The sequence below is a fragment of the Pelodiscus sinensis genome, chromosome 32 (genome assembly GCF_052426305.1).
Source record: "Pelodiscus sinensis isolate ZL-2025 chromosome 32, ASM5242630v1, whole genome shotgun sequence".
Lineage (NCBI taxonomy): Eukaryota > Metazoa > Chordata > Testudines > Trionychidae > Pelodiscus > Pelodiscus sinensis.
In genome coordinates this window covers 9,757,764-9,771,836 of record NC_143083.1, presented here as the reverse complement: position 1 = coordinate 9,771,836, position 14,073 = coordinate 9,757,764, and positions in this window count along the sequence as shown.

Below are 14,073 nucleotides of genomic sequence, written 5' to 3'. Positions count from 1 at the left end.
AAATTCCCAGGGGTAGATCAGCACTCCTGCTGCAGAATGGGGACTTGACCCTGAGGCTCTGACATCTCAGGGGAGTGCCCTAACCACTGGGCAAGTGGCATCAAAGCACGTTAGACAGTCATCTGTCAGGGGTGACTTAGCTGGTGCTTGATCCTGCCGGGAGGGCGGGGGACTGGACTTGATGGCTTCTCGATGTCGCTTCTAGTTCTAGTGTTGTATGATCCTGTGATTCTAAGATAAAGGGAGCATCTCCCCTGGTGTTCTAAATCCCCTTTTGAATCTCTTCTCACCCCTCACCATCCCCTTTTTTTTGAGAGTGTGTGTGGCTGAAACGATTCTGAAAATTTGACAGAAGTTCACAAATAGCATGCGCCAACCCCAGCACTGCAAGTTTGGGGCCTTAACCCTTTTCCACCTTTTGCAGAGCTCTTGTTGCCATCGAACTTCTGGGGCCGAGTTCTCCGTATTTCAGACCGCGCTCACTGGGCTCCGGAACTCCCACTTCGGGACCTAAATAGAAGTCTCTCGGTTTGCCAAGGTGTCGAACAGCTGCCGCACTCGCTGGCGGCGAGGGAATGCGCGAGGACTCGGCATCTGGGAAACATCTCTGAGAGTCATCCCACCAGCTGTTCCACAAGCGACAGTAGCAACCGCTTAAAAACTGATCTCGCGGCAGCTCCGGGGGTATTTGGAAGCCTTTTGCCCCAGCTGAATGTCACCAAACTGACCGAGTCCCCATGTATGTGTGAGGGAGTTCTTTTTAGTGATGCTTACGACTGAAGAAAAACACTTCTTTCTAGTCCGATGGAGTGTTATTCCACATTGGAGTTTTCTTTGGTGGCTGCACGCTTTGCTGTGTGATCCAAACAAGCTGCTGGCCAAAGATCTTGCCCTGCTGGTTGTGTTGGGTGCCAAGATCTACTGAACTAAGAGCTGGAAACCTTTAGTTCCACAAGACTTAGTCCTGCAAGGGCCAAACTGAGAGATAACAGCTCTGAAACCCCATAGTGGCTGCTGAGTGAGTGTGTGTGTGTGTGTGTGTGTGTGTGTACAAACTTGCAGGGGGCCCCGGTGCAGATCAGTGAGATGGGTGAGCCACTGGGCCATCTGTAAGACAGTGTCGCCTTGTGGACATTGGACAATCCCAAGCACGCCTCTGAATCTCGGTCACTCTACGCCCTGCGCCGTCATTTACACCTCAGCAAAGCAAGTGCGAGTGTGGCAGTAAAATGCTCCCCAATCAATAATATTTTGCACTGGGGGAAACAACTGCCCAAGGTGCAGGAGAGCCAGAGGTGGATGTGCCTGATCATTCAGAGCCAAAAAAACAGCACCCTCCTCAATACTCCCTCTAATTTTGTCGTGTGTGTGGAATACATTTTGTTATGTGCACTGAGGCATGTGCAGATGTGCACCACCAGTAGGAACACATGCTGTGGGCGCTCTGCTAATCCGCTGGGCGGCATTTGACTCTCTCCTGGGTAGCCACCCAAGTGCTCGGCTTACAGGGAACACTGGCCCCTCCCCTTTTCAAGGCCGTGGTTGTTCCTCCTAACACTTTCCCTTCCCAGATCACCGTTACAGTCGCGGGCATTGTGATGACCTGTTTCCACTCGCCCCTAACAAGCCACGTGCCCCTGGTAACCAGCACTAAGTTAAGAACAGGCGTTCAGAGTAATGTATGTCTCTACTCTGCTGGGTGTGACCTACCACCACAGTTAGGACCAGCCCAATTTCCGTGCATCACGTCAGCCCTACTGAGAAGGTTCCAATAGCGCCTTGGCCTCTCTTTGGGTGCATTTCCCCCTCGTGCCTGGAAACAGCCTGGAAAGCGCTCAGAAGTAAGCCATTGACTCTGCACCTCTTTCGCCAACCACCAGAAGGCCTTTGTCTGCTGCACAAGCCTTCACACAGAGCATGGACTTCATCCGCTGCCTGGGACTGGTCTTCTCCAAAACAGGATTATGGGGGCAAGTCCTTTTTATTCCTCTCCCTGTAACGACGACCCCCTTTGTGGCATCTCTGGGGACCTAACCTGAGCTGGCTGTTTCTAAAGCACGAGCCTCTGCTAAATGACTACGGTCGCATCTACATTGCATGGCCAGTGCCCGCTTAGCGGCCGAGCGTGGGCGCTGCCTCGGCGACATGAGTTCTGCCAACGTAGAATCCTTGGGTTGGAAGAGACCTCAAGAGGTCATTGAGTCTAAGCCCCTGCCCAAAGCAGAACCAACCCCAACTCAATCAGCCCAGCCAGGGCTTTGTCAAGACGGAACTTAAAAACCTCTAGGAGCGGAGATTCCACCCCCTCCCTAGGGAACCCATCCCAGTGCTTCACCACCCTCCTAGGGAAATAGTTTTTCCTAATATCCAACCTAGAGCTCCTCCACTGCAACTTGAGACCATTGCTCTTCATTCTGTCATCTGTCCCCACTGAGAATGGCCTCTCTCCATCCTCTTTGGACACCCCTACAGGTAGTCGAAGGCTGCTCTCAAATCCTCCCTCACTCTTCAATTCTGTAAACCAGTGGTCTCCAACCTTTTTACGCCCAAGATCACTTTTTAAATGTCAGAACAAGCCAAGATCTACCTCATCTTTCCCCCAAGACTCCACCCCTTTCTTGAAGCCCCGCCCCCTCTGTTCTACTCCTCTCCATCACTTGCTATCCCTGGCCGTTATACACTCTCAGGCTACGTCTACACTGGCATGAATTTCCGAAAATGCTTTTAACGGAAGTTTTCCATTAAAAGCATTTTCGGAAAAGCGCGTCTAGATTGGCAGGATGCTTTTCTGCAAAAAGTGCTTTTGCGGAAAAGCATCCATGGCCAATCTAGATGCGGTTTTCTGCAAAAAAAAAAAGCCCCGATCGCCATTTTCGCGATCAGGGCTTTTTTGCGGAAAACAGTACTGTGCTGTCTACATTGGCCCTTTTGGGCAAAAGTCTTTCGGAAAAAGACTTTTGCCCGAACAGAAGCAGCATAGTTTTTCCGGAAAAGCACTGATGATTTTACATGAGATCGTCAGTGCTTTTCCGGAAATTCAAGTGGCCAGTGTAGACAGCTGGCATGTTTTTCCGGAAAAGCTGCTGATTTTCCGGAAAAACTTGCCAGTCTAGACAGAGCCTCAGTGTATGGCCACACTGCGGCTGCTTTATTATTATTATTCTGCAGAACGAGGTTTTTCCAACATTTGGCCTGTCTAGACTTGGCCAAATGTCAGAAAAAATCACCTTCTTTTGGAAGCCCCCTTATTCCTCATGGAACAAGGAATACAGGGGTTGCCAAAAAAGCGTGTTTGCTCTTCCGCTAAAAAAAGCGGAAGAACAAACACCTCCCTGGATGCAGAAGAGTTTTTCTGGGATACCTGTGGGATCCCAGAAAATACTCCTTCAGTCTAGCCATACCCTCGCTGGGTTGAGACAGGAGGTGCAGGCTCTGGGGTGGGAATGAGGGATTTGGGTGTGGGAAGGGGTGAGAGGTGCAAGCTCTGAGAGGGGATTTGGATGCAGGAGGAGGTGGAGAAGGGGATGCTGGCCTGGGGAGGAGGCTCCAGGCTGAGGAGTGTTGGGTCAGGTGGCGGGTTGAGATACTGAGCAAGCCACAGGCTTGTGGATGTGAGGGTGCAGGACTTTGGGTTGGGGTACGTGAGGGGCTCAGGGCAGGGAGGTTGGGAGTATGACGGGCTCAGGACACAGATTTGTGGTGTGTGGATGGTGCAGAAGTGCTGTGGCAGAAGACTGAGGATGTGAGGGGGCAGGAGATTGGGGATGTGAGAGGCTCAGGACAGGGGGTTCCAGTGTATGATAAGCTCAGATTTGGGGTTGCGGGTGGTACAGGAGTGTTATTATTCTGTGGCTAGATGGGGGCTTGGCCCCAATTGGGGGTTTGCTGGCCAGGCTTCATTTTTAAATAAAATATGTCAAACACAAAGTTTCAGCATTGTCTTTATGTATGAGAGAGGCGGGGAACCTGTTTTGAGTCAGGGGTCACTGACCCACAGAAAAGTCAGTTGGGGCCACACAGATGAGATGCAAAAGAAAAAAAAACCCTCCTCCAACCCCCCTCCCAAGCTTCACTAATGTGACCCCACGCTGCAGGAATCCGGCGCTACCTCCATTGTCGCTGGAGGTAGGCAGTGGGGCTTCTTGAGGGTGGGGGAAAATGGGGGGGCCCCGAATGCCTCACAATCGACGGGTTGGTGACTACGGCTGTAGACTAAATAAGCCCAAATCCCTCAGTCTTGCCTCCTGTCGTGTTCCAGCCCCCTCCACTGGACTTGCTCCACTGCGTCCACATCCTTTCTGTAATGGGAGGCCAGAACTGGACATAGTAACACCTCCTTCTCAAATGATGGGAATAAAACCAGTAGGAGTCCTCTTTTTCATCCCAGTTGTGACCACACTGGGGCTACGTCTACACTGGCGGGTTGTTGTGCCAGAAATATGCAAATGAGGCTAAGCGTGGAATATCGCTGAGCCTCATTTACATACCTATTGCCATTTTTGCAGAAGAAGCTCTTGCGCCAGCAGGAGCATCTACACTGCCCCTTCTTGCGCAAGAAAAACCCTCTTGCGCAATGCCATTATTCCTGAAAATGATCAGCGTTGTGTAATGCAAACTGTGCTTTTTTTTTTTTTTGAAAGAGAGCATCCAGACTGCCTGGGTGCGCTCTTTTGAAAAAGCGGCGTGCTTTTTCGAAAGTACTGGTTGTAGTCTAGACGCTCTTTTTCGAAAAAGGCTTGCAGTCGAGACGTAGCCCAACTGACTTAAGTCACCGGAGCTGTCGACAGAAGAATTTTTCCACCACCTTTCAGGAAGGTGGATGTACTACATCACTGAAGCCGGGCGGCTTTAGCATCGGAAGTGTAGACATAACCTATGTCTCTTGGGGTACATCTAGACTACATGCCTCTGGCGACAGAGGCATGTAGATTAGGCTACCCGGCATAGGAAACCTCATCCCAGGAGGCATACCTGGGAGGTCGACAAATGCCTTTGATGTCGACCGCGGAGCGTCCAGACTACCGCGCTGAGCCGACAAACAGCTGATCGGCTCAGCACGGCAGCCATTTAAATTTAAATGAAGCGGCGATTATTTAAATCGCCGCTTCATTTTCCTATGCCGTGTAGCCTAATCAGAGGCCAGAGGCATGTAGTCTAGACATACCCTTGGGGAACTGGTGTCAACTAGGCTGTCGGAAGTACTTTTGTGCTGGTATAAAATGCACCTATGCCATCACCACTAGGTGTTTCCAGTGTAACTATGCCAGAAAAACAATGTCTAGCAAAGACAAGGTCTAACTCTTTCCTGCAAAGGTGATGTAATTTACTGCTGATCTAAAAATAGCCAGGGCTTGGAGCAAGGGTAGATAAGACTCTTTGGGGCCTGCTGCGAAAAGCCCAGTCTAAACAAAGGAAACTGATCCACCCCCCACTTTGCAGCTAATCTGGGCTCCTGGGCCGGGAGGTGGGGGGGGATAAATTTTAGATGAAAAATAAGAAAAGCGGTAGGGCCGGCAGATTTATAGCATTTTGGGAGAATGGAAAAAAGGTCTGTTTACACATCCCCGCTTGCCACCCAGCTTCCTGACAGCAGCGGCCGGCGTGTGGGGGAGTCCATCATTCACATGTGAAGTTACACTTTGTAAATATTTTATGAACCATCTTCAGAGGCTCATAAATCTTTGGGCTGTGTGTGTGCGTGCCTGAAGCAGAAAAAGGCCGTGCTCTCCCTGCCAGCCTGTGTCAAAAACAGGGCGGGGGGGGGGGGGCGGGGAGGAGATGTGATTTTTAATGATCAAATTGGAAAAGGCTGCCTGGAAAATCTGACACGCACAACTGGAAGAAACCAGAGTGGATGTGAGAGGCTCAGACAGTACGGCTCAGACTGCAGCCCCCTTGATAGGCCATGAGGGCTGCCCCACAGGGGGGAGGCCTCTACTCCACAGCTACCTCTGTGCTGTCAGGGCTCACGGACCCCACTGCCCATGTGGCTATTGGAGGAGCAAGAGACTCTGCAGATAAGGAAAGGGGTGGAGCCAAAATCTGGATCCGCCCCCCCACAGACATACCACGCCTTCCCTGTCTCCTTCCAATTAGGAGCCAGAGACAGCAGGGCTGGGGGCTTGGCCTTTCTCATCACTGCATAAGGAGCTGGCAGGAGCTGTAACCGCAGGGTCCTAGGCCTGCACTGAGCTCTACCACGAGAATTGAACTGGTGAGGAAAAATGGAAGGAGGCGATGAGCTGCAGAAAATTTTGATTTTTTTTTTCAGTGAAAATGTGAATACCCCAATATTTTGATTTGGGAGTGCTGCCCTGGTGCCTCATGGGAATTGTAGTTGGATGGCCACATGCTTCCATTCTGTTCTATAGACCAGGCTCACTGGTTGGACTACATTTTCCCGTTGGACTGCAAGTGTCCAGTCTTGAAGAGGGAAGGCGCTGCATTATGGGAGCTGTAGTCCAGTAGGGGAGCCCAGCTGGGGAATGGGGACATGGGGCAACCAGACTATATTTCCCATGAGGCATTGCAGCAGCGTGTGTAAATAAAAATATTTCTATTTCCTGGCATTCTGTTTTTAAGTGAAAAATCAAGATGATGATGTGTGGAACACGGACTCTACTTGTGAAGACTTTCATTAAGTTGGAAAAAAAAACCACCCCAATTTTCCATCCAAAAGCTGTTTAAATGGAGATGTGTCAGCCCTCCCCCCTACTGTCTATGCAATGAGAAAGAGGGGAGCCATTCACTCATAATTACTACTGAATACTCAGCACTTGGCAGCTGCGTCTAGACTAGCAAGTTTTTCTGCAAAAGCAGCTGCTTTTGCAGAAAAACTTGCCAGCTGTCTACACTGGCTGCTTGATTTTCCGCAAGAACACTGACTTCCTACTGTCTGAAATCAGTGTTTCTTGCGGAAATGCTTTTGCGCAAGAGGGCCAGTGTAGACAACGTGGTATTTTGTGCAAAAAAGGCCCCATGGCGAAAATGGCAATCGGGGCTTTCTTGCGCGAAACCACGTCTAGATTGGCACGGACACTTTTCCGCAAAAAGTGCTTTTGCGGAAAAGCGTCCGTGCCAATCTAGACGCTCTTTTCCGCAAGTGCTTTTAATGGAAAACTTTTCCGTTAAAAGCATTTGTGGAAAATCATGCCAGTCTAGACGTAGCCGTCTTGTATGAGGATGTGTCTTAACAGCCAAAGTTGTTCTTGCTCTGTAGACCAGACTGACCCGAGCTGGCCGGCAGAACCATTTTGTTTCAGGTTTCTCAGCCTACAGAACCTTGCCCAAAGACATCAGCTGGAGTCCTTCTTTTAATCATGTGCTGAGAGTTTTGATCACTGCGGCCTTCCTTCACTGCCTTTTTCCTTTCAGGGACATTTTTCTTGATGACAGGTTTATTTGGCAAGGATGTTAACTTGTCATTGGGCCTCGCTTTTCAGCACGTGCTAAGCCTCCAATTCTCCTGCTGAAGTCACTTTTGAAAGCCGGCCTGTTCGTTCCATCTTGATCCCAGGCGCTCTCCTAGGTGATAAAGAAAAACGAGTACACCAAAAACTATCGGACACTAGAAGGTGCTATAAGCTAACAGGCGAAGCTCCTACGGTTGGAAGCTGAAGGCAGAAAAAGTCAAATGATGTGCAAGGTGATTGTAATTAGCCCTTGGAGATGGTGGAGCCGGGGCAGAGGGACCATCACATTAAGTCGTTACAATCAGACGGGACGGCTTTTTCAGGGCTCTTGCTCCACCATAAATTGCTGGGCTTAATGTGGGAATCCCTACATGAAACTGTCAGCCTGCATTATGCGGGAGGTTGGGCTGTTGTATTGCCAATGCTTGCAATTTTGTCGGTCTCTGGACATGTGGTGCTTTTCTTAAAACCCCAGTTCCTACCAGCATGTGACTAACTGAGAGTGAGAGCTGTCATTTAAATACAAAGTAAGATTTTAGCCTTGACGGTTGCAGGAAAAAAACCACAAAATACCTTGAACTCTATAAGCCATGACAATAAATAAAAAGTCTACCAGAGTTTGGCTGGAAAAAAAATCACAACATTTTTCAAAATAACCTCAGAATTTGTCCTAGCCTGATTTAAAGCTTTTTTTAAACCTGGGGTGGGGAACTTTTTGGGGGTTGGGAGCTGGCTGCTGACCCAGAGAAACATCAGTTGGGGGGGCACACAAGTGAGACGCTGGAGGGTGGCTGGAGCATCAGCACAGGCTGAGGCTGGGGGAGCCCTGGGCCAGATCCAGGCAAGGATTAAGGTTCCCCACCCCGGCTTTAAACACTAGACTTTTGTAGCACTGAGACTGGACATTCATGATGGCCTTTCCATCCTTAAACACCGAGGCCAACGAAATCGACCAAGCCCTGCCCCAAAGAGGTGTGAGTAGAACATTCGAAAGCACAAATGAGCGTAGAGTTGCTGTCTCCCTCAGGCCAGAGACAGCTCGTTTTTCTTTCGCCTGTGATGTTTGGCTGGATTTTCCTCCTCTCTTGCACCATAGAGATTCGGTGCCAGCGCTGGCAGGTCCGCCTTGTTTTGGCATTTAACCAGCTGCGGGTGCCATGGATTGCCTGAGATGCTTCTCTGCCAGCAGCGCTGATGCAACGGAAGGGCGAGTGTCTCCGTCATTCAACAGGTGCCGCCGCCTGTTTCGCGGGGTAGGCGTCGGCTTTCTGGGTTAGCCAAACCTGTGGTGAATCTTGGAGGCCTCTTGGTTTGGTTTTTTCCCTCAGTCGCATCAGTGGTGCTAAACATACCAAGCTTCTGTCTGTTCACCAAGGGGCTTCCTCCTAGGGCGCTCTGTGCGGCTTTGAGTGTTGAACGGGGGGAGTGGCATGCTCCGGGCAGCGCTGAGGGCTAACTGCCCCCCCAGCCTCACCCCTTCTGCCTGAGGCCAGTCCCCCCCCCCCCCCACACACACACACTTTTCCCTCAGGCCTGCAGTGGCTGTCGGCCCCGCTGAGCTATGGTGCGCGCTGGGAGCAAACCTCAGGTACGAAACTAGAGGTGGGGCAAGAGTCCTGTCAAATGGCGCCCTTGAGAAAAGAAATTGGGAACCAAAATACAGAGACAGGGCACCTGACAAGCCGGTTGTATTGCAGGAGAGAACTCGAGCAGAGGCACCTGCCCGGGCAGATGGGTGGCATAGTAAGTACCTTTTGTTATTACCTTGTCTCATCAGATTGCAAAACTTGGACAAGAGAGTAGGTGACTGGGAGGGAGCCTTATGGGTGTTCCTTGGTGTTGGACCATGGCTAAGTTCTGGGCCCAGTGGCTCCCCTACCAATCTCTTTCAACATTAAGGAGGGCCTGGCCCCCTAACTTGATGGTGCTTCCAACGAGCAGCAACCATTTCATCATCCCATCATCCACTCCTAATGTTGGGCAGTCAGAGTTTTAGGGAAACTCTGCCTCCCTGTTCACCTTGGCTAACAGCCATTGATGGACGTGTCCTTTAGGAGCATATCTCATTCTCTTTTTAACTCAGTTATGCTTTTGGCTTTCACAATATCCCCTAGCAATGAGTTCCACAGGTTGATGGTATGTTGTATGAAAAACTTCTTTATGTTTGTCTCAAATCTGCTGCCTACTGATTTCATTGGGTGAAATGGGGTGGACCCCCTATCTCCTGGGACAGAGGGTCTAGGTCTATGAATAAGTATCCCCCAAGTGCTGTGGGATCAAGGATTGGATTCCCCAGAGAAATCCTGGAGTCTGCCTGGTTGGCGGGTCACAACTAGAACTGTGCAAATAATAGATGTTTTCAGTTCACTGTCAATTACAAAAAAATGAGCTGAACTGAAAAGAAATTTTGGGTGAATTTTTAAAGATTTACAATTTAAATTTAAAAAAAATAGCAAAAGAAAATCAAAATCTTTAATTTGAAAACATTGAAGCAATATGGTTTTTTTGGAGGGGCGGGGAGGGAGTTCTTAAACAACCGAACAAATTGCATGAGGCCTCCACAAATTCATGAAAACTCAATGATGCCGAATTGGCCCTGTTCACCCCTCCCCCAAAAAGTGTCCATTCCAAAATATTCAAGCAGGTCTAGACCCAACACGAGGCTACTTTTCATCTGACGGCTGCTTCCATCTCCCAGAAGGCAGGGACGTTTTGTGCCAATTTTCCTCAGAATTACTTTCCACCACCTGTTCCCCTCTGCGAGGTTTTGCCCAGCACGGTGGTGTGATCCCTGATACGCAGCACAGTCATCAGTTCCACACTTCCTTCTTCTCTCTCTGGATAAGGTCTCTGTGAAGCCTTCTTCCGACCTGGAAGAAATTGCTTAGCCCTTTGCCCCTGCAGCCCTGGCCTTCCAGTAGCAGGAACACGTGTTAAGATTCTGCAGCATTTACAAAACCCCTCCAGCCAAGGCTGCTGCGGGTTCCATATCCCAGGATGGTTGTTTTATGGGATGTTTGAAACTCAGGATCGATGCAAACTCCCTTGTCCCAGCCCACTTGGTTGTTCTCTGAGAGGTAACAGGAGCCAATGCGATGAGATCCCGGTGGCTGCAAACTGTGCTCCCTTAACTTTTTAATGTTTTAAAGAGAAGCTAGATAATTTCATGGAGGTTAGGTCCATAAAAGGCTATTAGCCAGGGGATAGAAATGGTGTCCTTGGCCTCTGTTTGTCAGAGGCTGGAGAGAGATGGCAGGAGACAAATTGCTTGATCATTGTCTTTGGTTCACCCTCTCTGGGGCACCTGATGCTGGCCACTGTGGGCAGACAGGATACTGGGCTAGAAGGACCTTTGGTCTGACCCAGTACGGCCGTTCTTATGTTCTTATGTTCTAACTCTATTCTGGGTTGGGGGGTCTCAAAGCTTTACTGGTGACAAGAAGCAAACCCCTCCAGGTGCTGCTAACACTCAGTACAATTGCCTGTGGAGCCACACTCCTGCGTAGATTGCATGAATGTGACCATACAGAGGTAGACTCTGGCCAAATCCACCCCAGCGCCCAGCCTTGTACTTCAGGAATGTACCATCTTGCACGGCTCAAGGATCTTTCTTGAGCAATGCGCGTTTGCAACTTCATCAATGGAAACTGGGCGTACACCAGCCTTCGTGACCTGAGCAGATTTACCAAACACTTCAGTCAAACTCACTGATGAGGAGAAACACGAGGATACATTTACTGTTTACAAAAGATAGATTTTAGGTGATTATAAGTAGTAGTCAAAAAGTCAATGTTATCAAAAGAGTCATCGCAACGCATTTGTTTAAACAACTTCATCATAGCCTGGCGGGCCATGACATTTTTGGGTGTAAAAAGTACAAAAATAATAAAGCGCTGTAAAACCTAAAAAAAAATTCAGTTTTCTCCAAATTTCAGTTGTGTTGATGAACCGCCCAGACTTCTCTTGAGTACCCCTAAGGGGATTCATAGCACTGGTTGAGAAACACTGCTCTAGAATGTCTGATCCCTCCCCTTGTGCTGCAACCACTAGTCCATACTCCCTCACCTCATATTCCACCAATCCCCTCATACGAGGGGTGAGTCCCACCAGATGCAGCCTCCCTATCCGATCTGTCTGACAGGAAGTTTCAAAAAGATCGGCCCTCATAAGATTGGGACTTTTCAGCTAAAGGGGGATATGACAGAGGTCTAGAAAATCATGATGGGGGAGCCCTGCAAACGCATCTCCCCGCATGCGGCCATTTGGAGAGCACCCCCCTGATGTCATGGTTCAATAAGATTGAAGGCGTCTCTTTCAACATCCACCAAAGCAGCCCTTGTCTGGCCACCTCGAGCGCTAGCTGGATCTACGGAAGGAGCCAAAGTTGGGAACTGACTTTTCTCTGCAGTTCACAGCATTGTTTGCACGCGCCCTGTGACTGCACTTGGATGCGCTCTTCTCTTGGCGTCCCTGGCCTGCTGTTTTGTAAAACAAGAGGGCCTATTTGAAGGGAGGGAGGGGGCTAAACCACAGGAGAATTTGGGCTCTCAAAAGGGGGCCCCAAATATGTTGCTTCACTGCAATACACCCTCTCCCCCCCACCACCACCATCCTCAGCTCTTGGTTAATAAATGGGATTGTCATTTACAGAGTTCTTCTCCAGCCCTGGCAGCTGCTCCTCTGCGGCACAGGAATCCAGATGTTTCACTCGATTGAATTTCTTCGTGACATAGTTTTTAGGCGACGGCGTTGATTTTCCCTTCCAGTAACGAACTCCAAGTCCGCGGCTCAGCGTGGCAAGCTCATTTCTCCTGTTTCTTTCCGCTCAGTAAACCGGGAGCTGCCAGATCTGGGAGCTTCAGGTTCACAAAACGGCGCTTTGCTGTTTGAAAGCACAGGGCTCAGGTTTGGTTTTTTTCTGGGCAGGGAACATATGTTTCCAGCTGCTCCTGCGCCACCCGATCCTGGCAAAAATCTGTCCCTGTGTAAAACCCCACATTTAGTAGGACCCCATTAATACACAAGAACATGAACTATTCAGAACTCTTCACAACTCCCTCTCCTATGACACCTCCAAAAAACTCAACCACGGCTAAGCCTGTGATGCTCTGTGATTGCTACTTGTACCACGGCTCCCTGTAATCTGTTTTCTTCCCTCTGTCTGCTCCAGTCTCTTGTATTAGCAACTAGCTGGAGTTACCCAGCATTGCTCGGGAAAGTTGATATAACTGAGGTGAGAAGCCTGAGGGGAAGGAGGAGGAAGGGAGCGGCGCCTAAGCCCGCCCTCCGGTTCTTTGTCCCTCTTCTGGCCTTAGTGAGTGATTGTCCCCACCGCTTCCCCCTGGAAGCCACTTCTCCCCGCACTGCCAAGCTCTGTGACACCCCGGGGAGAGGCATCGCTCTCTCATCTGTTCCCTCCCACAGTACCTTAAAACCTTCTCCTGGATGGAAGGTTATCCCATGCAAAGTTTGGTTGTGGTAGCTCTTATAGGCTGTGTCTACACTCGTGGTTTCTTGCACAAGAACCCACAGAGCATCCACACTGCCCGCCTGCTCTTGTGCAAGGAAATTTACAGTATGGCGTGGTAAGAGAGGGATTCTTGCGCAAGAGCTTTGCTCTTTTCTAACAGGTGTAAGCTCTCTTGCGCAGGAGCTCTTGCTCAAGAGGGCAGTGTGGAGGCTCGGCAGGGATTTCTTGTGCAAGAAAGCCCTATGGCTACAATGGCCAGCAGAGCTTTCTTGCGCAAGACAGCATCCACACTGCCATGGATGCTCTTGCACAAAAGCACAGCTTGCACGTGGCAGTGTGGATGTGTTCTTGTGCAAGACTTCCTGCACAAGAAGCCTTGTGCAAGATGTTCTTGGGTAAGAAGCCACCAGTGTAGACATGGCCATAGTGTCCAAGTTATTAGTGCACAAACATACAAACATTCTCTTTTATATATTATAGATACAATAATAAGGGTGATCATTTGTTTCAGCAGTTTCCAGGGGCTCCAACCCAGATGAGGGGCCCATTCCAATAGGAAAATAAATATATAGATTGGGATAGGGTGGCTGTCCCTCACTGGCGGAAAAGGGGTTCAAAGTAGCCCTCGGAGGCCTATCAGAGGCAGCCAGTTAGAAAGGGGCTAAGAGAAGCGACTAGTCACGGCCAGACGGGCTCATATAAGAACTGTCATTCATGCTAAAATTCGACAGTCTGCGCGGGGGTCTCAACAAAGACTCTAGCTATCTTACCCATTACAAAGCCTCCCCAATTATCACCTCTAATATCATTAGCTCACAGACATTTACCTCCCTCCTCCCCCCTCCCGCAACCCCCTTCTGTTCTGAAATGTGGTTTGTCCTTTTCATATGTGTTCATTTTATTTAATTGTATCCTTTGGTATATATGGTTGTGACTATTTTCTTCCACTATTTGATCTGAGGAAGTGGGTCTGGCCCACGAAAGCTCATCATTTAATAAACCATCTTGTTAGTCTTTGAAGTGCTGCATCGTCCTGTCTTTTGTTTCAGCTGCTCCAGACTAACACGGCTACATTTCTATCAATATGTTCTTAGGCTCCTAGCAGAAGGAAGAAGAGGCAGCACGTGGGACAAAGCAGTGCAGGGATGGGGGAAGCTAGAGAGCGTTCCTACCTGGCTTCTAGGGCCTGCA